Genomic DNA, 25664 nt, shown 5'->3' on the forward strand with positions numbered 1-25664 from the left:
ATCAGTAATGCCCTTTTGCAGTTTCCATGCATCTTGGTAGACCAAGATAACCTTCCAGTGGTTTGTGCCTTTGAGTCAGCTCTGCCTGTATTGCACCACAGCTCTTAGTGATGCCAAAAATCCTAAGCCCCTTCCACATTACTTCATGGTAAGGCTAGGGCTACCATCTGCACCTTTTTAGCTGAACCATTCCTATTGAGTCTATAGAGTGTCTGGCAATTTCACTATCATATTGTTAGGGGATTGAAGGGCTTGGTTTCTTGGAATGAAATCTGTGGATTCCTTCCAAGCCAGTGGTTTTGTATTGTATCTGTAAGAAGGGAGTCAGTAGCAGAAGGAACTGCTGAAACAGTCAAGCCAGTCTCTTTGTTAACTCAGTGGTCCAGCCTGTTAAGCATCCTTTTAATATGTCTAAAGAGCTGGTTAAATACAGCTAGATTGCCATAGAAACAGCTAGCTAGTGATGCTTCCCAAAGAAGGGGGCAGGCCTTACCCCCTCACCTGGCTGGATGACAAGTCCTTGGAGTAGGAGAATAATAGGTCAGTGGCTAGCCTTTGGCCAATCTCACCCATCTGTGAAGACACAAGTGCTTGGCATGTTCTCTTCTGCAACCAGAACTGTGGCTTTGCATTACAGGTAGGTTGGTCTGCTGTAGTTGAAACAAAATAAAAAAATTCCTTCCAGTAGTACCTTAGAGACCAACTAAGTTAGTTATTGGTATGAATTTTCGTGTGCATGCACACTTCTTCACATAGTATCTCATACCAATAACTAAGTTAGTTGGTCTCTAAGGTGCTACTGGAAGGAATTTTTTTTATTTTGTTGTGGCTTTGCATGGCCTTGGAAGGAGGCCTTCCTGGGGGAGCAAGAGCTTTGTGAGGCCTCCCTGGGGGAGCAGGATCTGTTGCAAGTGTTAATGCTATGAGCTCTTCCATCTTGTGCTCAAGTTGTATAAGGAGCTATGTGTTGAAATGCCCATGTTATAGTTAAATAAGTTAGTTATAGTTATAACCTGTTAGTTAAATAAGGCTCCCTAATTTTGTAAAATAAAAAAGCAAATTGCTGCATTCTGAACTTTTAATTTTTTCAGGACACAGTAACTTAGGAGAAGACCACCATCATGTGACTATTAAGGGAGACAGACGCCTCTTTCACTACAATGTCACATTGTTTGCAGTTGACAGAATGGGCTCGTCCACACTTCTGCTTGTGCTGTGCCTAGAAAGCACAGGCCCGAGAGGTCTTCCCCTTGCCCTGCTCCTTTCCAAGGGAAAACCCACTCTTTAGCTGTAGATTGGAACAAATGGCAATCCAGGGGGAACCCGAATTGCCGTTTGCTCCAAGCGCTAAAAAGCTGTTTTCCCTGGGGGAAAGCTGTGTGACAAAGTGAAGTGTGGATAAGCCCAATGTCCTAATATCTCCTGGAGTAATCTGTGTGCCCTGATGGACTCAAGGACACTGATTTTCATTCAATCCCAGTAAATCTTGGAGAAGATGGCAAAGCTTTGGTCTCCCCACCCGCCCTGGAGGGAATACAGAGCCGGTCCTTCCATAGGCAGAGTAAGGCAACCGCCTCAGGCAACTGATACTGCAGGGAAGTTGAGGTAATTTTAATTCGTTTTATTATTTTAAATTGTTTATATCTTAAAGTAGAGTTGTATTTTTTCCCCTTGACGTTACTGTTTTATGTTTTGTAAACTGCATTGAGAGGTGTGTGTTTTTGCAGTCAACGGGTGTATAAGTTTTACAAAATTAAAAAATAATAAAGAAGATTGGTGACAGGATTACTACTGATTATCATTATTCTTTCTCTCCGCTAGAGGGCAGACTTGCTCAAGAGAGAATAAGACTAAATAAATAAATAAACAAATCAATGAGCAAGCAAACAATATCTGGACATGAAAATGGAAGAGTTTTAAGGTTGCAGGAGAGGCAGGGTAACACAGCCATGAGAATGGGCCCAATCCAATTCAATCACTTAAAATGAAGGGGATCTTAAAGGGCTCCTATAATATCTCCCCCCTCACCTTTAAAAAAATGGAATGTTCACAACCTGCTGAAGAAGGGTCTGTCAGCCACTTGTTTTAAACTTCAGAGGTATTGATGTTGATCTAGGGAGGCAAAAGCACGAAAGAATCCTGCAGCACTTGTTAGCAAAAAGCTAACAAATCTATTGTGGCGTGTAATGAGCACCGTGAGTCTTTGCAGGGACCAGGCCTTGGCCAGGCTTGCCTTGGGGGAATCAGATGCAGGCCAGCAGGCATGGTCAGATGATGTGATGCACTGCCCCTGGAGGCAAGCTCAGGAGGACCATATAAGACTTGCATTTCACTGCGGGTCTTTGCCACAGCAATGTGGTTTCGTGCTATGCTGTGGTCTGCTCCTGTGATCCAGTTATCCTGCATCCTGGCCTCCTCTGGTCCCTGATCTCCGTTGGACTTGCTCCTGACTGTGGACCCGCCACTTGGACTGCTACCACCGCCCATACCCTGGTCCTGGTGTCGGTCCTGGACTCTTGGCGCCCATGCCCTGGATCGTGACAGCATAAGCTTTGGTGGCCCAGTTTGGTCACTGTGGGATGCCCTACTTGGCTATGAAGCTTGACCCTGGGCTCAGCCTAAACTATCTTAGAGTTGCTTTGAGGATGAAACAAGGGAGGGAACATGTCTGCTGACTTTAGTTCCTTGAAGGAAAAGCAGCAGCAGGCGGAGGATGTTGTGTATTACATTTGTTAGTTGCCGTATACTAAAAAAAAAAAAAAGTAACACTGCAAGATAAGCTGAAGGCAACAGATATTTGTTTCTTTACCTCTGTGTGTGCAAGCAGATGCAATTTGCACACGGAGATGTCTTCCTTGCTGCAAGTGGGAGTTTTCCTTCCCTCCCTCCAACTCTGAAAAGGCAGCAGAACTCTCATGGCCCAGCATTCAGTCCCACTTGTGCCTTGGCTTGCTGTGTGGCAAAATACTGGCTTCTACAAAGAGGTAAACATTGACTGTTAGGTGCAAAAATGTCCAGTTCTGGGACTGTGTTTACTTGTATCTTGGGCTACATGGCTGCAGTCTTCTAGGTGGTCTATCAGCGCCTTGGTCATTTTGGGGTGCATTTCATGCCCCCTGCTTCTAATGAGAGATGTACAGATAGAGCCCTTTCAATGCTGATCAGTGGGTCTTGGGCTGTACATCAGCCACATTTCAGGTTTCTGAGTGGTCTGGCAGGGTAGTGCTATAATACTTCTTGTCCCTCATTTCTGGAGATGGTCTTCAAAATGGTCTCCTTTCAAACTGTTTTAATGATAAAATTGTGTGTATTCCAGATTTCTGGGTGGTCTAGAAGTAAGCATATGGGACAAGCTTTTACCTTTCAGTTTGACACACAAATATCTGGATGGGTATTTCACACCCTCCAAGTGTCCCTGTTTTCCAGGGACGTCCCTGATTTAGAGAAGCCGTCCTAGTTTCTGATTTGATTCCAGAATGTCCCACTTTTCCTTAGTATGTCCCTATTTTTATTGGAGAAATGTTGGAGGGTATGGTAGGATGTCCTTATTTTCACTGGAGGGTATGGAGTTATCCAACCCGTGAGCTGTCTGAAGGCAATCCTGTATAGGGAAGGTTGGGGGTTGTTTTTTTTTAAAAAAAAGTTTAATGTTTCATTATGTTTTTATATATGTTGGAAGCTGCCCAGAGAGGTTGGGTAAACCCAGTGAGATGTGTGGGGTAGAAATAGTAAAATTATCATTATAGAATGGGACGTCCCTATTTTCATTGGAGAAATGTTGGAGGGTGTGGTATTTACAAGCTGAGATAAGACAAACTTCTAACAAGTGCTCTATAAGAGCTTGAGGGACGTGGGTGGCGCTGTTCAGAAGGTCGGCAGTTCAAATTCCCTCGATGGGGTGAGCTCCAGTTGCTCGGTCCCAGCTCCTGCCCACATAGCAGTTCAAAAGCACATCAAAGTGCAAGTAGATAAATAGGTACCCCTACGGTGGGAAGGTAAACGGTGTTTCCATGCGCTGCTCTGGTTCACCAGAAGCGGCTTAGTCCTGCTGGCCACATGACCCGGAAGCTGTACACCGGCTCTCTCGGCCAGTAAAGCGAGATGAGCGCCGCAACCCCAGAGTCGTCCGCGACTGGACCTAATGGTCAGGGGTCCTTTACCTTTACCTATAAGAGCTTGGCCACTTTGGGAAGGGGGCTGTGGATAGAGCCCCAGCTATTGTGTGACAGTGAACTAGTCCCTGCCTCATGCTTGTGATTCACTGACAAATTCTTGATTAGGCAGAGAAGTGGTGGTTTGGTGGCCATGGGCAAAAGAGGACTGGGCTCCTGCAACTTTGCAGAGAAAAGCGGCTTTCAGCAGGTATAGCTTGCAAGACAGTTCTTCAAAGTGCTTCTTTTGCATCTAACGGCCACCCTAATTTCCATGCCTGCAGAATTTCGGGACCAGAGAATTCTGAATGGCAAGGCTGCTTCCTCCTCCCTTCTCCTTCAGAGACCTCTAACCTGCCCCTGAGCACTAGCAAATTAATTTGTACTCTGAATCAAGCTTTTTCTTTTTCTTTTTTAAGAGAGTGCATGATTGTTGGGAAAAATATACCTAGCTATTTCAGAACGTCCCTGTTCCATAAAATACTCAGGCATTTCTGGCACCATAAAGTCCTATTGAAAGAGCACACTGACTCCTGCAAACTCCCAGCTCTTCAAAAATGAATTTTTTAAGGAAAATTCCCCCTTTGGGTTTTTAGGGGCACTGCTCCCACAAAGCAATTCCTAATAAAATTTCACTGGCTGGCTCCTGACCCTAACCCATGATTAGTCAGAACAAAGTCCCACTCCAGCCTGCGATCTGGTGGTGCCACCTCTTACAACCTCTGCTCCTTCATCTTTTAACAACATAACACATGGAATTCTTTGCTAGGTTAGATCAAGGTAAGAATGGACAAATCTGAGTTTTGGGTGCTCTCCATTTCTCATTTTTCGAGTCTTGCATTCAGTTCTCCATATTCCTACAGCAATTTGCTTTTGCAAAAAATCCTCAAAAATTCACCAGCATTTTAGTGCAAATCTTTCCTAATGAACACATTTTTAGTAAGGTTTTTTCACTAATGTACACTTTTTTGCAAGCAGTTTCCCCTTGTATAAAGCATTAACAGGCATACATAATAAAATTTATCCCCCTAGATAGGGATCATTCTAGTCCAGCATTTTGTTTCCAACATTGGGTCAAACATACCTTTGGAAGCTTACAAACAGGACATGAAGGTAATGGCCTTCCTCTGTTGCCTTCAGCCAACAATGGGTATGCTACCTCTGGATATGGAGATTCGACTTAGCTTTGTCTCAGTGGGGTGGAACCAGCTCAGGGCACAGGCGATACATGGCCAGGTTGGGAACAAAGTCTGTCTGGTAGCTCAGATGGAGCTTGATGAACAGGGGGCAAAGCTAAAAGCAAGAGCTCTCAGCCAAGCACAAAACAGGTTGCTTGCTTCCTTCTCTCCCCTCAGTAGGAAGAGAGAGGAGAGGGGCCCTTAAAGTTCAGACCCAGGCCCTTTGACCAGCCAGGTTTATTGAGCTATCCTTATGACTGACAGCTAATTCAGGAGGCGATGCTTTTCAAGAAATGGATAGAAATGTTTTAGCAGACAAAATCTCTGTTTGTCAGACTGCTGTGAAAAATAGGGGAACAGCTTTAGCAGTCCCAGGAACGTCACACTGAAGACATTTCTGTTCAGAAGAGAACAGCTTTATTTTAGTCTAGCTACTCAAAATAATTGAGCAAACATGGCAAACATCTGGCACCTCTGGACTCAGGAAGCTCTAAAAGGGCAATGCTAATATGCTTCCTTTCTGCATGCAAAAGTGGGCCTTTTTCTCTTGGTCTCAAATGCATAATGTGCAATGCAGCCACCAGAAGTACTTGCCCCCTTTGGGTTTTTAGGGGCACTGCTGCTTGTTCAAAGAGAGGGGCAATTTAGAAGGCAGATACGTAATTAAGTTTGCCTCCTCTGTCAAAGGAATAATGAAACCCAGTCACTATTCACCATCTTTTCCTTGAAAGCACGCAAAGGCTAAGCACCTCTGGCCCTTGTGAACTGCTGGATAAGCTTGACAGGATGTGATAAACCAATCAATCAAATACACTGCTCTTAGGCAAGAGGGGCTTCAGTGGTCCTCAGGAGTGCTGGGCCGCTACGCCAAGTGTTTTTGTGCTTCTGTATGTATCAGCCAACGGGCATGGAACAAGGAAAGTTGGCCTGGCCTGTTGTGCAGCCTCCTGAAAGAGGTTTCCCAAGTTGCATTCCTGTGAAACTGAGTACACTGTAAAAGCTGCCAAGCCCACCTCTCACCGAGGTCCAGTTTGTTTTGGACAATCTTCATTTGTCATTCAGAAGCCCTCATCTGCATGGGCCTCTAGAGAAATCACATCTGCTCTGCCACACACCCTGCTAGGCCTGTCAGGGAAAAAGTGAGTGAGAACCAGCTTCAGAAAAGGGAGGAAAAAGTTGGGCGGGGGGGGGGGAGCAAAGACTGCTTTGGAAGGACACAGGAACATAGGAGCCTGCTGAATGTAGCCAATAGCCCATCTAGTCTAGCATCCTGTTCTCAATGTGTCAACCATATGCCTATAGGAAGCCCACAAGAGGACCCAAGTGCAACAGCACTCTCCCAACTCATGATTCCCAACAACTGGTATTCAGAGGCAGTGGATGTAGAGAACAACCATTGTGACCAGTAGCTGTTGATGGACAACCATAGATAGTGGATTCTGGTTCTGCAATGCACTCTTATATAAGCCACCAAACACTTCCTCAAAGAAAAGCATGACCTCTTGGGTAATGGGAAGGGAGCTTTTCTGCTGCTCCAGAGAAGCGGACACAGAGCAATGGATCCAAACTACAAGAAAGAAGATTCCACCTAAACATTAGGAAGAACTTCCTGACAGTAAGAGCTGTTCGACAGTGGAATTTGATGCCAAGGAGTGTGGTGGAGTCTCCTACTTTGGAGGTCTTTAAGCAGAGGCTTGACAACCATATGTCAGGAGTGCTCTGATGGTGTTTCCTGCTTGGCAGGGGGTTGGATTCGATGGCCCTTGTGGTCTCTTCCAACTCTATGATTCTATGATTCAAGAACACTTGGGCTGGGCCTGAATTTCAGGATCAAGACCCTGGGGGCTGGGAGCTTGGGAAGAAAGTGGGGCAGAAGGCTGCACGAACCCTCACTACAGGTTTCTGAAAGAAACTGCAGGGGCTTCTCATGCTGAACTTGCCAGGGAGCAGTTGGCTCCATAGGACTCTAGTAGCTGTAAGTTACATGTGGCATTCTTGGGAATAATGGGAAGCTAGCATCCCACCTCCAAGTGCTCTCCCCGCAAATGCCACCCTATGCTTTGGGCCATCCCTTGTTTGTCCTTTTGACAGTCATAGAATTGTAGAGCTGGAAGAGTCTTCTCAGGAGTGAGCCAGCAGTAAATCACACTGTTTAAGTTGGAGTTAACTCTTTCTTAGCAAGAACACAATCTGCACAGACTTGGTTGAGAGTCAGACCTAATGAACACAACAGCTCATCCCCGGTAGGTCTCACCCCATTAATCAGTTGCCAAGTCTGAATGTCCCCGCCACCCCACACCCTTGCTCTCCATGGCTTTCTCCAAGCAATCAGAGACTGTGCCTGCATGAAGCCAACCTCTTTTCCACTCTTTACAAGCGTCTTCTGGTTCTGGGAGACAAGGGGGGAGGGAAGTTTGTCACAGCAGGAGGGGGAGACGCCTGTGACTCTTCAGCAGCATGACTCCTCTCTGCCTCTTGGCCTCCCTCTTCCCCTGCTTCAGCTTCTCTCTCTGATTCCGGACTTCTATCTTCCACAGACTCTCCCAGCTTACTAAGCCTTGTTAGCTTCTGACACCTCCTCTTCCCCACCTGACCAGTCATCATCATCCCACCACCACCACTCCCCAGGCTCTGATCCTTCTTCCCTTGGGGTCCCCCAGCTGGTTCCTCCCAGCATTCCTCCGTGTCCAACCAGTCCATGACAGATCTCAAAGGGTCATCTATTCAAACCCCCTTGCAATGCAGAAATCACAGCTAAGTCATCCCACTCCCATGTTTTTCTCACATCCCGTCTTCTAGCAAGCTGTGAGAATCTCATCAGGGTGACTCTGTTGCCAACATCTGAAAGCTAGAGAAAGACAAATGAGCAGCACCAGAATTCCTTCCTGATCTTTGCTCATGTGCGTAAGTCCCAGTGGTGGAGCTTCATGCTCCCGCACTGGGGGCAGGGCTGGCGCACGTCCCGGGGGCGTGGCATGCCACCTGTGGGGGCATGACGCCCAACTCAGGCAAGGGGGCAGCTGTGATGGCACCCCACTGGGATCACGCTGCTGGGGGCGGTTTCGCTCCCCCCCCACTCCTCTTCCTCCTCCAGTGGTAAGCCCTTCCCTTAAAAACAGTGCCAGAGATACCTATTAAGCTGTTGCTGTAAGGAGGAGTTGAAAATGAGCAGACTGGATATACATGGTTGTACCCAAATAACTCCTTGTCAGAGAAGGCCTACTGAAATTAATGGACAAATTAGCTATGCCCATTGATTTCAGTTGGTCTGTTCCTACTTGGAGTTGTTTGGAGCCAACTCAGAGCGACTTATATTATATTTTCTGAAAAGCAGCTAGGAGGGGACAGACTGTTACTCAGTTTTACTCAGTTTTGCCTATTTTTATTTCAAAACTCAATGAAATCATTACTGGGGGAGCAGAGCAGAGCGTTGGACCAATCAATTTCCAAAATAAAAGGGAATAACATATGTCACAGAGGTGGAAAACATCACATGTATTCTTGAAAAATGAATCTGTGTTGACACTAGTGATGGACCAGCATTTTGCACTGCACCTGAGGGCAGTAAGCTAACACACAGCACACACAATTCTGCCCTCCAACATTTTGCCACCACTCCTTATCCCACCCCACCCCCTCAATATAGGTCAACTTAGGTGGCTGCCTCACCATACCTAATGGTAATGCTAACTCTGGCAAAGGTGGGACAGGACTTTCATCATGTATAGAAAATGGAATTTTGGCTGGTGCAGCTTGCTATGCAAGGAAGAGAAAACCTTAATGCTCTTTGATGCAATTGCTAAAGGTACCTATTTACCGTATTTTTCGCTCTATAACACACACCCGACCATAACACGCACATAGTTTTTAGAGGAGGAAAATCCGTAGGCATGCCACCCGTAGGCATTTCCTCCATAACACGCACAGACATTTCCCCTTACTTTCTAGGAGGAAAAAAGTGAGTGTTATGGTGCAAAAAATACGGTATCTGGTCAGTCAGGTTCATAGCCTGCAGAGAAAGGAGATGGGCAATGGAAAAATAGAGGTAGGAAGACACTGGGCTCTTTGGAGAACTTCCAGATACGGCTCACAAGATATCTACCGAGACATTTTCAGACCACATCCTGTTGAAGTGTGCTAATCTCATAATCTGACATTCTTTTAGGTCAACTCTCAAAGAGCATAGTGACTCTGGCCCTTTGAAATCCCTGAGCAGGGTAGGGATGGAGAAGCTGAAACTCTGTTTTTCATCTGTGTCCACCCACTGCATGAGACTCGTAGAGAAATTGTTCTGAAACAACTGTTCAGGCAGGTGTTGCGTATATATTGCTTCCAGCAGCATGGTGCAACTCTTACTGTAATGATACAATCGAAGAAGTTTTGCCACATGGCCAGCCTCTTAATTACGTAAAGGTTCTTGCAAGAGATCAATTATTCTGTTTATTGATCAACTTGAATTACATTAGTAAAGTGCACAAGATACACACTGCGAACGTACTGGAAGAACAGGAAAAGGAGCTCCCACTATGGTCATCTTTTTTAGCCTTAACATTTAGCAACAGGAGCTGTGTTCATGTTTGTGCTTAAAATATGCTTATATTGGCTGGGTCAGGAAAAGGAGCTTAAATTTCTATTTTCTAGATGCTGGCAGATGAGATCAACAGAGTGTTTTACACACAGGCCCAACTACATTTGCTCAATTAGGTGGATGGAATCCAAAAGTACAAATCTAGAATGAGAAAATTGATGCAAACTGGAGAAAAGATTATAAACCATGGGGCATAGGGGAGGAAACATAACTCATTAATTGGCCTACTGAATTTCAAATCACAAAACCTGTTGCAGCAGATTGGATTTACAAAAAAATATATGCAGCATTTTAGAATTTTATCAGTGACAAAAGGAAATCATGGAGGGACGTGGGTGGTGCTGCGGCCTAAACCACTGAGACTCTTGGGTTTGCCAATCAGAAGGTCGGGGGTTCAAATCCGCGTGACAGGGTGAGCTCCTGTTGTTCTGTCCCAGTTTCTGCCAGCCTAGCAGTTCAAAAGCATATCAGCACAAGTAGATAAATAGGTACCGCTGCGGCAGGAAGGTAAATGGGGTTTCCGTGCACTCTGGCTTCCGTCACAGTGTCCTGTTGAACCAGAAGTGGTTTAGTCGTGCTGGCCACATGACCTGGAAAGCTGTCTGTGGACAAACGCTGGCTCCCTCGGCCTGAAAGCAAGATGAGTGCCGCGCCCCATAGTCACCTTTGACTGGACTTAGCCTTCTAGGGGCCAAGTTTACCTCTTTTTTTACCTTTAGTTCCATCAACAACCATGTTGTTTAACAGAACGTCCATAAGCAGAGACAGTAGACCTCTTGAGCACGCAGTGTTAAGGACCAAGAACAGGCTGCTGCCTTGTGTCTCACTTCTGAGCTTCTCAGGTCCACTCTTGGTAAAAAGGCTGGGCTAAGTGGATCTTTGGTCTGGTCTGGCAGGGCTCAAGACCTTGCTTCTCTCCAAGTTCCTGAAGTGTCTCCCCTCCATGCTGACCATTGGGCCATGCCTTGCCCTCCCTGCTCAGTCCCCCCTCACATGGTTTCCTCCTCTCCCATCAACCCATCTGTACCTGTTTGTCCAAATGGAGTGGCTGGTGTTGGGAGAGGGAGGAGGCACAAGAGCAAGGTTTCCGAAAAGAGGCCTGAGCCCAAAGCAACAGCAGGCAATGAAGCTCTTTGAATATTGGATTAAGGCTGTCTCCAGCCTTATTGATATTCCCATAAGAAAGCAGCCAGCCAGCCAGTCCACTCACTTTAGTGCCCTATGAATATTTCATCACTTGAATTAAGCTCTGCGAGAAAAATAATTTCACCACTCAAAGAGCCTTTTTGGCTCACGGAGTTCGTTCCAATCAGGCACTCGGCACTCGCTTCAGCAATGAGGTCACCATGGCTGGCCGCTGGAGCCACCCAACACTTAGCGCTCCACATATCTGTCTAACCGGGGTGGTCTTTAGGCACAAACAAAGGCAGAGATTTTCAGGAGACAGATAGCTGATAGAGCTTCAAAGTGCATTAGCTGCCGACTGATTAACACAGGGAGAGGATTCCAGGAAGAGCCTCGAGGGTCAGGGCAGCCAGGGCATTCGCACCAGGCCTCACGCCACAAAACTGCCTGCCACAAATGGCGGAACAGTTGATGGTCAACAGAAGCACCCGACCCTGCCTATTCCTGCCCCCATTTAATTTGCTTGGGTGCAAATCAGTCCCCTCTTCACCAAGGCCTTTCCCTACAGGTAGTTGAGCGGGTACCAGAGCAATGCTGGTGTATGATATATCCTGTAATGTAAGGCTAAGACTGTGAGGAATGATCTGGGAGGCTCCTGGACCAAATGTTGCCTCAGGGCCTCTTAAGACATTGCAAAGGCTTCTGCCATTCGTCTTTAAGGTGCTTTCTTTTTCAGCTTTTGCTGCACAGACTAAGATGGCAACCTCCACAAATTTCTAGGTGTATATTTAAAACGTTTAACTGTATATCTAAAATGTTTAAGTATACGTCTTTAAACCACAGAAAGTGAAATTGTCAGACCCAAATTTGCCATCAAGCACAACTGACAGGTGCACTCAGCTTGAAACTGCCCTCAGCCTTGAACTCACAAGTCAACCTGAGCTACCTTACACAGTTGTTGTAATGATCTCAAGGCAGTGGTTTTCAACCAGTGTGCTGTAGTACCCTGGGGTGACTTGAATGATGGTCAGGGGTGCCACAAACAGCACTAGCCCCCATCCCTCATCCCTTTCCTGCCTCCACAACTTCCAATGCAAAGCCGGAAACTCACTACTCAAGCAGACAAACGAGATATGTTTCTCTACTTTTTCATGCATCTCTGTGCTATGTGATGTTGGTCATTTTGAAAGAGTGCTGCCCATGCATGCACTGAACATGGTCCTAAAAGGGGTCAGGGACAGAACCGGGGTAATCCCCGCTTATGCACCTTCAAGTGATGCACGCCATGGCCTGGAATGGAACTCCTGCATAAGTGGGGATTCCCCTGTACAGTATTCCACAGAAAGAATGTGGTTGGTCAAGGCAGCCATGGACTCAGAATGGTTGAAAACCTCTGTCTCAAAGTAATGTACGTAGAGCACACAGAATATTCAAAAGTCTGCAAAGTCGATGATGGCTGATACTATTCAGAATGGATTACTATTCTGAATCTGGCAAAAAAAGTTAAAATCCAATGTTATAAACCCAGATGAAAGCCCACCTGTGTTCATTCTTCAAAGCAGCTCCAAATTGTTGGACAATGCATGTTACCAAAGAACATCTTGGGGACTTGGAATGCACAATATGACATTTGTTTTCTACAATGTGCACCACACATCATGCGTCATGACACATCCCTCCCAATTATGTTGTGCTTCAAGCAATGGCCTCAGAGGTAGAAGGGTTCCATCCCAAGCATCCCATGATGCGTGTTCTGGTTCTAGTGAAGAAGGCAGAGGCAAGGCCAAGAAGGGAAGTTTTCAGGCTCCAGCCAGGACTTGGCAGTGTGCAGCAGAGAACTCTCATGATGATGAGGTTCAGGATGCTTCCTCAGGAGCAGGGAAGCTCTCTGCACCTTACTCAGTGACCTCCTGCCTAACCTATAGTGGCCTGCTACCATTCTCTGCCTCAGAGAGTGTAAAGTCTTGCAGGACTTCTATCCCCGGAGCCTTGGAGATATTGAAGACTGAAAAATAAGGGATGCAGAGCTTACCCACTTCAGGTCTAGTCAGGTTGGTAAAGCTTCAGTTGTGTCCTGCTTCTTGCTGAGACAACACCTTCCTGTAACTGCCTTACAAGGAGAGGGCTTCAGCCTTGGGGCTCTCCAAGGTCCTGTTCTCGTTCACTTTCTGCTTTGCCCTGACTTATCTTCAGTGGGCCCTGCCTGTTTACCCTGTAAGCCTCCAGTGCTCATAAACCAGCCAGCTGTTGAATCCAGTAGAAGCAGCAACAATGTCTGCATGGCAGCTTGGCAGAGGACTCCGTATGTTGCCACTGTCAAGAAGGCGCCTGTCTGACAGCCAGTTTCTGTCTCAATTCTAGCCAGAAGAGCCTGGTTCCAGCAAGAGTTGGATAGTCAACTCTTTCCCTTCCTTTTGAGCCCAGCTGTGTTGCAGGAGACTGACAGGGGTTGTGTGGCAGTCCAGATACAAGCAGCTGCATGCCTGCCTATCTGCCACAGCATATGCCAGTCAGAACTTAGCAAAAGTAAGTTCCCCAGTTTAGTCTCCGTTATTCATTCATCTCCTGTCACTATTCTCAAAGAGCAATTTTTTAAAAAGCCCTTTGTTTGTGTTATTTTATTCCCCGAGGGTGAAACCATGGGGCAAGGAGAATAACCACGCATGGTAATCATGTACTGCGTAAATCTCAAATCTGAAATCATTAATAAAGATTAATACATTATGGTTCATCATGTGTTAATTCATGCTGCTTGCAGTTAACTTGCATATGCATTTTGTGCCCATCTGTCAAGGAGCTTGAGCGACGTTCAGAAGAAAGGAGCCAATGGCTGTGTTAAAGGCTGCCCTGTGTAAAGGTCTTACCAGAATAACATTATACAAGCAAGTTTTTAAAATTAGCTGAAATCTGATTGAGCTCTGCTGTTTTTTGTTTTGTCTTTTTGCCACATGAACAGCCAAGGATGAGGTGTCAGGCAGAGGAGGCCTCAGAAGGGGTCACTGATGTGCCACCGTGAAGGTGATGCACCTGTCGTATGGGATGGAGTCGGAGTTAATGAGCTGGACTACCACTAGATACACCCCATCATAAACGCTGCCTGAACCAGCTTGAGTTGAGCTGACGTGATGATGTGAATACTGAAATGTATTTTAAATTATTAAAGTGCATTGTTGGCAAACATCCTCTGTAAAGAACGGCTCTCTGAAGAAACTGCCCGTCCTCCTCTTCTGCTTTGCATTTCTCCTCCATGTCTGCTGCTGCATCTTGGCTGGATTCTCCTGAGCGAATTTCTAATGGTGTCTACTCGACCCAACCAACCCCAACTCTTGTTCCAGGAATGAAGCAGAGCCATAGCATGCACAACCAGCATTGGAAGAACTGTTAGCAGAAGATGTGTTGCTGCTTGAGGAAAGATCTGCAGCTATGGATTCACCCTCACATGCAAACTGGATCTAATTCCCATGATCCCTACCTGAAAGCACATACAATGTGGTCTAGCGCACCCAGGAAGATGGTGGAGCTACTGTGAAACCTGGCGGGATACCACTGAGTTGGGGTTCCTTTTCAGGCTGTCCATTTGTGTGGTTCTATTTCTGCCTGAAACTGAACCCTAATATTCATCCACAGGTTGCCAGCCAAGTGCCTGTGCCCACCAGTACCTCCTATGGCAGCTGCAAAATGAGTCCATAAATATAAGAAATAATATTTTATTTTTGTGATGAGCTACCTTGAACTTTTGTAAGGAAAGGTGGGGTATAGTCACATATCCACAATGTACGAGGGGCCATTTGCTCTTCTTGCTTGTTCCTGCTTGTACTGGCTTAGCCTCTCCTATACAAAATATACCTCCACATTTCGTTGGATGCTAGAATTGGACATCCGCACAATCTTCCATTTTGAGCAAAGCAGAGGTGCAAATAGCTTCTTTCTGTGAGTGGCCAATGTAGGAATGTCGCCCCCCCCCCCGGTTGATGGTGGCAGAGGAAGGGGTCTCTTTTTCTGCTCTTTTAGGTGTGGCAGCCATTTTGTGTTATGTCTCCCAAGTAGCCATTTTGTGTTATTGGTTGGTTGTTATTTAAATTGTTCACTATTCTATTTTATTTTTTATCGTGTTTTTATCATGTTGTAACCCATCCTGGGAACTATGTTGAATAGTGGGTAATAAATATGCTAAATAAATAACTAAAACATAATCACTACAAGGAATTATTTAGAGAACAGTTCTTAGGAAAGGTAAACATCTCTTCATCAATTCAAATAATCAGCACTTACAGACACAATACAAAGTCAACAGTCCTGATGAGAAATATCATATATACCATAAATATACTACTGTAGATGCCTCAATTTTTTTACATGAGATGCCTTACATTACAACCACCAAATTATATATAAAACATTTCCGTGCTCTAAAATATGCATAATATATCAAACACAAGCCCACCTCATCAATAATTCTTCACCTGATAATAATATTTCACACAAAGTTAAATGTAGAATATCTGTCATTGTCCAGATTACATCTTCCCTTCCTAAAACTGATGAATGGCAGTCAGTTCCCATAAAACATTCCTATCAATTTCATTTCCTAACTTAATGCGATATTCAGTCATTTTTGCCATCTCTGCCATATAAAACACCTTAGAACAGGTAGCTCTGACCTTTCCAGACCCAGCACTCACTTTTAACCCAAACTTGTTTGGAGACCTACTTCTTAGTCTTTCACCATAACCTTCCTGGGTTCTGGTGCTCCTGTTGCCCCCCTCCTGGGATCAGGCTGCCCTGACCCACCAGCTGAAGACCAGTGCCTTCGACTGGCATGTTTTCAGGAGGGTGTCTTATTATTTCTGTTTGGTGGGAAGTACGTACTTTGCTGCTGTCAGTAATTCCTTTTTTAAAAAAAAATGATATTTATTAGAAGTTTAAAAATTACAGGAAAACAAAAGGAAAACAAAAAAAATTAACAGGACATACATTACAATACATAGAGAAAAGAAAACATAAAAAGCAATACAACAATACAGCAAAAAAGAACAATAACATTAAAACACACATCCATATTCCATATCTTTATCTTTCATTTACTTGTTTCATCGACCTCCTCACACCTCCCTTTTTGTGTTCTAATTCAATTAATTGTTTCAGCAAATTCTTTCCATCTTTCTCAATTTTTATTCTATAATTTATCTTAACGGTCTAACCTATTAATTAACTCAGCAAATCCTTTCCATCTTTCACTGTATTCTGTCATTAAATTACCTTAATTTATTTTAACCTTATCTTACCATAAAAAAGCCTTAAAACTTAAACTTAAAACTTAATACTTATTTATACATAACTCCTTATATCATTTCTACTAAAGCCAAATAGTTTCATTCCAACATTTTTCCTAACACTCATTAATTTTACACTATATCTCAAAATGAATTTTTAAAAACTTTCTTCCAATCTTCATCCATCGTCTCTTCTTCCTGGTCTCGGGTTATGTCAGTCCTTTCTATCCATTCCATCTAGTCCATCAACCTGGTGATCTTCTGTCCGAGGCTCTTAAGTCTTTTCCATGTCCCTTCTGCAGATCTTCTTCTTGTTTATACCTGCACTTTACTTTGTCTTTTGTTGATCTTTTTCTTAATTTCTTTCCTTTCTCATTGAGGAGTAGGTCTCGGGGAGACTCCAACCCAACAATATCTCCATCCCCCCTCGACAGGTCAGCAGGTCCACAGTCAGCACTGTAATCCAAAAAGTATTTGAAGGCATGTTTCAAAGTCCCTCCAAAGTTAAGAGCCCCCACAACTCCAGACCCCCCCCCCGGCCCAAAACCAAATCCCAAGAGCCGAAACGGCCCTGCATAGGGGGATCCATCCAACTTCCCATCTCCAAACCAAACAGTACTCCATCTCTCCAAATCTGACCCTCTCCAGGTTCAGTCTTCAAAGACTGCAGCTTATGCTCCTGCAGGGCCTCGGGTCTCTCCATTTGTGTTAGTTGAGGTTCAACAACAGCCTCCTCCATTATCTTCTGCATTTGCCCTGTCAAAGCAGATTCCTGGGTTGGTTCCTGAATGGTTTCTATATGCGTATTCACTGTTTGTCCAAAATTACTGACTGCAGCAGTCATCAAATCCATCTTCTCATGCAGCTGCTCCAACAAAGCGCTTGTCTTGCAAAAAGCAAGCACCAAAACTTCTTCTAGGCACATTCTTGTCCAAGGTCAAAGTCTGGTCTCACGATCCTTAATCTCCACAGCTGTGGAATTCCCCAGATCGACTCCAGCAACAGTTTAACAAGCTCCCTCTAGAGGAGACAATTTCTATTTGTATCCATCTTTTAAAAGCAGGTCCAACAAAAGAAAGTTACTTTCATTTTTCAAATATTTTGTTTCTTTTAAATGCAAAAGGCAACATTGGAATCAATATGTCTCTCTTTTTTAACTATCTGTCAAAAGACGTTTCATTCACAGTCAATGAACTTCCCCAAAACGTCTGTCTCTGACACCCCGTTCCCAGGTTTGAGACGGTGGAAATTTATCTTTCTTTACTCTCTCTCCTGCAGGCTTAAACAATCTAAAATTCCCCCTCCTCTTCTCCTGCTTCCAAGATGGGTTTTGGTAGTTTTAACTGAAGGAAATTTAGTCCTTTGTATACGACTTTCCAGACTTTAGCTTGCAAAATTTTGCTTCAATCTATTTACAAAAGCGGAAGGCGGACTTCCTGTTTAGAACCTTCCCGCTTTGGTGCCAAATTAAAATATTTCGTAGTCCAATTTTCCGTTCTACTCACGGGTAGTTGTTTAGAGTCCAATTGTCCACAGGAAAAAGTCAGCGCTCTCCGGCAAACGGCTGTGCGGCTTCACTTCATAAAAGTAGGGGTTGATTCAAAACACCGCGCCACTCACCCCACTTCGCTTCGGGACCCCCAAAAAGGGTTTCCCCGCGAGTAGGGGAGGCGCTCTTGGTGTCAGCCGAATCCCACGTTCCCAGGCTTCCTCCGCCTGAGATTTTTGAAGGGTCTCCGCCTTCGCCGCGGCGGTAAGACCCGATTTTCGCGGAGCGGGTTCCTCTCGGTCAGAGGAACTCCGCCATTGCCGATGGCGCTAACCCGGAAGTTCGCTGCTGTCAGTAATTCCTAAGGTGATTCACAATGTGACTCATTTAGCTCACATTTTACATAAATCATAAACCTCTTTGAGGGTTGTTTTTGTTTTTGTTTTGATACAATCAAGTGGTATATAAATTCTGTGAAATAAATAAGTCTAAGGAGCCAAGAGTCCACTTGTGCAGCCATTAAACTAGTTGTACACTCCACAATTTTGTTCTCAGGCAAATGGTATTCTGGGACACACTGCATCCAATATTAGAGGTGTTACGGAGCCCTTGTCACTAGCAGCAGCCATTGATTAGCCTTACCCTCCCTTAATCTGCCCACCCGCCCCCATTAAAGCCATCCACCTTAGGGACCAATGCTACAACTTATGGTAGCAAATTCCATAGTAACTTTGTGGGAGTTGCAGCTACTTTCGGTGTCACTTCTGTCCCAGCCTGACCAGATAAAGGAATGAGCAGGCCAGAAGCTGTGAGATAGGATGGCAGTATTTTAGATGCACGGCCGCACAGGTACACAACGACCGCAAACAAACCCCCCTTTTAAAAATTGATGTTACGTGCCCACCTCCCAGGCATCTTACAGGTGGCTCATTAAATTATATTTTGACAGGAGATCAGCAATTTAAGAACTCTTAGCAGCTCCCACCTGGACCTGGTGATTTGTTCATTTGTTAAATTTGCCAGTAAGTCCTAGAACTTCAGCTTTAATTCAGAAAGTAAAAAAAACTTTGCAAAGGTTTTATAAAGGTTGTTCCACAGGGCAGATCTACACCATACATTTAAATCACATCCAATGTTCATTTAAAGCGCATGACTTCCTCCAAAGAATCCTGGGAACTGTAGTTTTTGAAGGGTACTGGGAATTGTAGGGCTGTGAGTGAAAAGAGATGGTTCCTGGGATTCTTTGGGGGAACTCACATGCTTCAAATGTACCTTGAATGTATGGGGTTTTCTCATAGGTACAGTGTGCAGGTTCGTCCATGGATTTTACATACCACAGCAGGACTGAACACTTAGCAAGTCCCCCATTTTGTCTGAGCCACCACAATCCAGTTGGAAAGATTACCTGAACTGATTGGATGGGGTTGGGGCAGTGGTGGAGACCACATCTTTCCCAGATTCTTGCTCCCATCTGTCCCTAGTTCTTCTCACTAAAATAACTACCTGCCTCAACCAAACATTCTCCTCCCAAGGCGGGGTAATAAAAATTACCTGCTATTAACAAGGTATATATGATACAACCCATTGCCTTCTGTTCCCCTCACTTCCTAGGCTCATTATGCTCTCACTCATAAAAAGCAGCAGTGCAGACAGCAGGTGGAGGAGCAGAACATGAATATGTATTAACAAGGCATTTGAAACAGAGGTCCTTAATTACCTTATCATGGCAGCATCTCAGGCGTCAACTTGTACATTTGTGGCTGGGTCATTCATTTCCTTGGCAACACTAGAGCGTTGCAGTATGGGAAAATGTGTTTTCAAAGGGGAGGTGGGGAATTTGACTTGTGTTTCTAACCATTACATAAGAAATATGTTAGTACCGTAATAGCCAAGGTGTTAGTAGAACAGCCATTTTTTAACAGAGACGTTACGAAGCAAGGTGTTGGGGGCAGGTCATCTTCAGAGAACGAAAGCAGGGGAGATTTCCTTGCAGCATGCCGGTGCTGACAGGACGTGATGTGGCCCCCAGCTCCATCCTGGACCTTCACCACGAAGCAAACCTGTCCAGTCAGGCCCAGACACTTCTGTAATAGGACAGCTGGGCTCAGTTGTAGGGCTCAGTCCCATAACTGGTTTTCAGTGCTGGCGTTTAGCTGTAGAACATATGAAACAGAATATTGTGCTTTGTATCAGTATCATGTGCTAATGAAGACAACCTGTTTGATAGTATCTCTTCCAGATACTGCTAACTCCTGCTGTACTCTAGAATATAGAATGCAATTATCCACTGTGGACAAGATGTTCCTCCAGCCAAACAACCAGAACATGTCTTCTATCTGAGGCTTATGCAGCCAGGTTGTTTTCATAACATGAGTAGCGGCTTCAGTGTTCAGTTTCCAATTTGCTCACTGAAAACTGTGTGAGGCCCCAAAATCTGTTTCAGGTGTCAATACAAGGCCCTGGAACCACTCTCCCAGGTGATGTGGTTGTTTATAAAACCCAAAGGTAGGGAAGACAGCATCTCCCTGATGACAGTTGTTGCACATATCCCTCCCAACGATGTCACTCCTCTGTTGGGTTGCTACCTAACTGTGTGTTTGTTGATGTCCATATCCTATTTAATGGTTCTATTCTTTAGTGCTGTGTGTGTGTTTAAAATTGAAGTCACAGAATCCAGGTCACAAGAGAGTTGTTGGGTCCTGCCAACGTCATGAGAGCCAGATAGGACTCAAGGAAAGCCACTGTGAAAGAGCTTGGCCACTCAGTTGTGACCCCCCCACTTGAAAAAAAGAGAAGAAAAGCAATCTCCCCCCCCCCCCGCCGCCAAAAGACTCTCAAACCCAAACCTCACACTTAAGGTACTGTCAGCATTTGCAGAAGAGATTCAAACACATCCTAGAGATTTATTTTTGCACAATTAGACAATGAACTGCACTGAAAAGTGTGAAGTCAACAAATGACTCATGGGGAAACATATAACCACCCCACAATCAAATCAGGGTGAACCCTCATTCTCATATAACTCTTAACCCCTTTAACTCCCCATATGGACCAACCTGGACCCTGCAATCACCATCTGAGGTCATTCTTTGTGTATCCCCTCCATGAGAAGTCCAGAGGGTGGCAGCACAAAAGTGGGCCTTTTCTGTGTTGGCTCCCAGCTTGTGGAATGCTCTCCCCAGGGAGACTCGCCTGGTGCCTTCGTTACATATCTTTAGGCACAGAAATCCCAGGCGTTTGGCTGATTAACATTCTATGGCCTTCTAAATGTGTTTAGGGAGGTATTGGTTTGTTTTTGTTTTATTATGTATTTTGTATCCTCCTTTTGTATTTTTCTGCTGTGGAGTGCCCTGGTCTCTTTGGATGAAGGACGGTATGCAAATTCAATACATAAATAAACAGGTTTAAAAAGAAAACAAAATTATCCACTGGCCTTAAAGAATACAGCAGAAAAAGGAAGAACAAAACCCAACAAAATATTGGTAGTGGCATCATCCTGAAGGAAGGAGTGAGGATGCCCTAGGATTTCCTGATGCCACCCACCAAGTCTGGCACCAACAACTGACATCCATGGGCAGCTGATGGGGTTCCAGCGACCTGCCAAGGCCCATGGCTCCCAGCCTGAACCACTGGGTCTGGTAGCCACTTGTTTTAATCTCCTGCTACGATTCCTGCTGAAGCATTACTCCAGGGCATCATGGGAAGTTTAGCTTGTGGTCCCCAGAAGACATTTTAACTCCCCACAGTGCTCCAGAATGACATTACATGAGGGTCCTTGGAGGGGAATTAAAATGGCAACTGGTTTCCGTTCACCTGGTGTGGATGGAGGTGCTTCTGCTTCTATTGTCACCACCGGCTGAGGCTGCTGGGGGCACATTTAATCATGTTGTTTTGCTGTTTCAGTTTGTGATTCTTATATTCTAAGCCCCTCTGAGGGCAGAGAGGTAGATAAGGAAACCACATAATCATGACAACCAGCTGCACTGCAGTATTTGAAACAGAATATGCATGCAATTGACAAAAATAACAACCATGCTAGCATTGCTTTGCTGGCATCTGTCTTTCTTGAAAGACCATGAAGTGCTCCTCTGGGGGTGAAATCAAACCGCTGTGTTAGCAGTACTGAAGTGACCTCCCCGGGGCGCAAGCCTGGGCGCTGCATATGGAGGTTACCAAAAGCAGATCAGAAAACAAATGGCTTTAGGGCTCACCTAAAGGAAATCAAGAAAGGGACCAAATGTCACCCTTAGGAAGAGAAGCCCGTTAGATGTGTTTGGAGGAGGGCAGAATAGGGAAAAAATTATACTGGGGATCACACAAGAGAATAGCAGCACCTCCAAGTTGCTCAATTAGCTAAGATACAGTTTTCTCTTTGGGCATCTCCTTCTTCTATGGAATGTTGAGCCCAACAGTGATGCTGTTAGTGTCCATGCCATCCACTCCACAGTCAAAAAGGAGACTCTTGAGAGTCCCATGGACTGCAAGAAGATCAAACGTATCCATTCTTAAGGAAATCAGCCCTGAGTGCTCACTGGAAGGACAGATCCTGAAGCTGAGGCTCCAATACTTTGGCCACCTCATGAGAAGAGAAGACTCCCTGGAAAAGACCCTGATGCTGGGAAAGATGGAGGGCACAAGGAGAAGGGGACGACAGAGGACGAGATGGTTGGACAGTGTTCTCAAAGCTACCAGCATGAGTCTGACCAAACTGTGGAAGGCAGTGGAAGACAGAATTGCCTGGCGTGCTCTGGTCCATGGGGTCACGAAGAGTCGGACACGACTAAACGACTAAACAACAACATACTCCAGGATGGCAGTTATGGATAGGGTATGAAGCCTCATCCATTCTTCCTTGTCACTGTCTCCATGATATCCAACTCTTTGGTACGACATTAACAGATGAGATTAAATTCTGCAGATAACACCATGTGGTTGTAATGGCTGTCAACATCTGACCAATTGTTACATTGCAGAATTGGGATAGTTTTCTTCCATCAACTCACTCTTGCAGCCATGATAATTGAGGAACCTAAGAAGCTTCCTTTCATCTAGAGCTGTATGGTGAAGTCCTTGACTGGCAAAGGATCTCCAGAGTTTCAGAGAGTGTTCCCTCCCAGCCCTGCCTGGAGATGCCAGGGACTGGTCATGGAACCTTCTGCAGGCCTGGGTAGAGGAATTTTTTGCCTGGCACCTAAAGACAGGTAATGATGGTGCCAGGCGAGACTTTCTAGGGAGAGTGTTCCACAATCAGGGAGCCACCACAGAAAAGGCCTGTTCTCTTGTTGCCACCCTCTGAACCTTTCTCGATAGGGGGACATAGAGAAGGGCCTCAGGTGACAAACACAAGGTCTGGGTCGGTTTGTATTGGGAGGGATGGTCCTTAAGGTCCTGAGGTCCTGAGCTGTGTAAAGCTTTATAGGTCACTTCCAGCACTTTAAATTGGGCCCAGAAACAAAGACTAAAAGTATGTAGAGGATGTTTGTGCCTGCAGGCCCCCACCTGTGGGCTCCTCTTAACCCTTTTGTGCATTGAGCGTGGCTCAGTCGGGTGTACAACTGTGGCCCCACCCACAGCGGGAATTAAAGTGGTCTGCCTCATAGAGGGAGGAAGCAAGATTGGAAAGTATTACGTTTTTGGCCCTCAGATACAGTGTGCAATGAATGAATATGCATGCAAGATGTCACCAATTGGTCTTCAGGCCGGAAAACCCTAAAACTATGGTAAGGCCTCCTTCTTGCTATGGGGGTGCTTTCGTGATGTTTATTTTTATTGTTAATCAGTTAATTGAGATGAGTGTGTTAGGAGGATGAGAGAGAGAGAGAGAGAGAGAGAGAGAGAGAGAGAGAGAGAGAGAGAGTTAGTTTCAATGGAAGGAAACTTTAGCAATAGCTAGTGCAGCTATGTGGGAGCTGTGCCTTTGCCCCCAGATGCCCCCTGTACAAGTAAGAAAAAACCTGCTTCCAACATGGAGCAGAACCAATGTGCATGCACAAGGTTTCATAACACCAGGAAGAGCAGTCACTTTCCATTCAGCCAGCGCATTAACCGCAACCACTCTTTCCTTTTCTCTCTCTCAGCCAATCCTCACTTGCCAATTGTGCCATATTTCTTCAGACTTGGGTGTGTGTGTGTGTGTGTGTGTGTGTGCCTCTTAATCTTTTCCCTGATGTCAGAAGAAACATTACCAACTAGGCTGGAGGGTCTCCAGGCACTTGATGCACTAAATAATAAGGAACTTGCTACGACGTCTTCCAATGTTACTTCATACAGGCCATGGAAAGTCTTCCGCGGAGCAGCCAAAAGGAAACAAGATAACACCTCAGACTAAGTGCCTCAGAACGACGGGGAGGAGGAATTGGTTCTGCTGACCAAATCTGAAATTTCGTTTTCCACACCAGGCAAAACCTGGGTGCATGTCTGCACATGTTTAAAAAGAGTGGAGGTTGCTTTTACAGGAACAACAGACCCAGGTAATTCTCATCATGGTGAACACTCCGCAACCCCCGCTTTAGTTTCCAAGCAGGCTACTCTGCCCCTGCTGCCTTGAGGCCGCCAAATATCCTCTGCACCTACTTACTCTTGGCTCAGACACCATCAGTATATTTGTTCCATGCTCTTCGTGTGTAGACTGACAGGGAGGAATGAATGGGAAATCTCTTGTCAAGCCATACAAAGGCCCCCTCTCCTTCCCGCAGCTTGATGATGGGCTCTCACAAAGGCTGCTTCCTTTGGAAACCCTGAGGAGATGACTAAACTAAAAAACACCCACTGACACACCTGTTTCTTGGGTCTAGGGTTTATCACAGCCTTTCTCAGCCTTGGGTCCCCAGATGTTGTCGGACTACAACTCCCATCACCCCTAGCAAGCAGGACCATCAGGGGATCCAAGGTGGAGAAAGGCTGGTCTAACAGTTGATAAAGGTAAAGGTAAAGGGACCCCTGGCCATTAAGTCCAGTCGTGGATGACTCTGGGGTTGTGGCGCTCATCTCGCTTTACTGGCTGAGGGAGCTGACGTTTGTCCGCAGACAGTTTTTCCGGGTCATGTGGCCAGCATGACTAAGCTGCTTCTGGCAAACCAGAGCAGTGCATGGAAAAGCCATTTATCTTCCCACCAGAGCGGTACCTATTTATCTACTTGCACTTGACGTGCTTTTGAACTGCTGGGTGGGCAGGAGCAGGGACCGAGCAACAGGAGCTCACCCCATCACGGGGATTCGAACCGCCAACCTTCTGATCAGCAAGCCCAAGAGGCTCAGTGCTTTAGACCAGTGTTTCCCAACCACTGTTCCGCGGCACACTAGTGTGCCGCGAGATGTTGCCTGGTGTGCCGCGGGAAAAATTTAAAAATTCGAAAGATTTTTTTTTAAAAGTCAAATTTTCGATTGGGGCGCCGTCACTAGATGACCCCTGGGGTTCCCTCCCTCCCTCCCGCTCTGCGCCTCCCTCCTCTTCCTCCTCCGGGGAGGCCCTTCCTGGCTCTCGGCCAAGGCTTGGCGGCTGCCACTCACTCACTCGCTCGCCCACCCGTCCCTCCATCCCTGCACCCGGCCTCTCCCCCTCCATCCCCGGCGCGGGGGCTGCCGGGATCCGTAGTCCCCTTGCCCTTGGGCTCCGCGCCCGCGCGGGGTGCGCGAACTACGTTTCCCAGTGTGGCCTGGCGGGCCGGGCATTTTGTTTGAAGCGCTCTTCTCCCGGCCATGGAATGAGCGCAGCGGCGGCGGCCGGGCGGGCAGGGGCTCTTCCGCGCAGACCCCACGCAGCCTGCCTGCGCCCCCGCGGAGATCGGGCGGCAGGATGGAGCCCGGGGATCCCCGCGGAGGCGGAGCGGCGGAGGCGGAGGCTGCCCCCCAGGTAGGGCT

The sequence above is a fragment of the Podarcis liolepis genome, assembly GCF_965112155.1.
Source record: "Podarcis liolepis genome assembly, chromosome: 6".
Classification (NCBI taxonomy): Eukaryota; Metazoa; Chordata; class Lepidosauria; order Squamata; family Lacertidae; genus Podarcis; species Podarcis liolepis.